The following is a 258-nucleotide window of genomic DNA, read 5'->3' as shown; positions in this document are numbered from 1 at the left end:
CTTCTTTGTTCCGTCGTTGTCTATTTCCTCGTACACTCAACACGTGTATATATAAACTCCACTCATTTTCACCTTGCTATCGTTAATTCATTCAACACAAGGTAATCGAGTGAAATGTTATCGGTAATACACCGAAACTGACCCATCTGTCGTAAATGACTTAAAAAAGCAAAGTGTAAATAGAACGCTGCACACTATCGTGGCTGAATCTGTTTTCAACGAGAGCGCTTTAAGAACATGCCGTGCCTGTTTAAGCTG

This window comes from Haliotis rubra, unplaced genomic scaffold, assembly GCF_003918875.1.
Source record: "Haliotis rubra isolate DU_JTF1 unplaced genomic scaffold, ASM391887v1 Scf138, whole genome shotgun sequence".
Lineage (NCBI taxonomy): Eukaryota > Metazoa > Mollusca > Gastropoda > Lepetellida > Haliotidae > Haliotis > Haliotis rubra.
Note: the sequence above shows the minus strand (reverse complement) of the source record.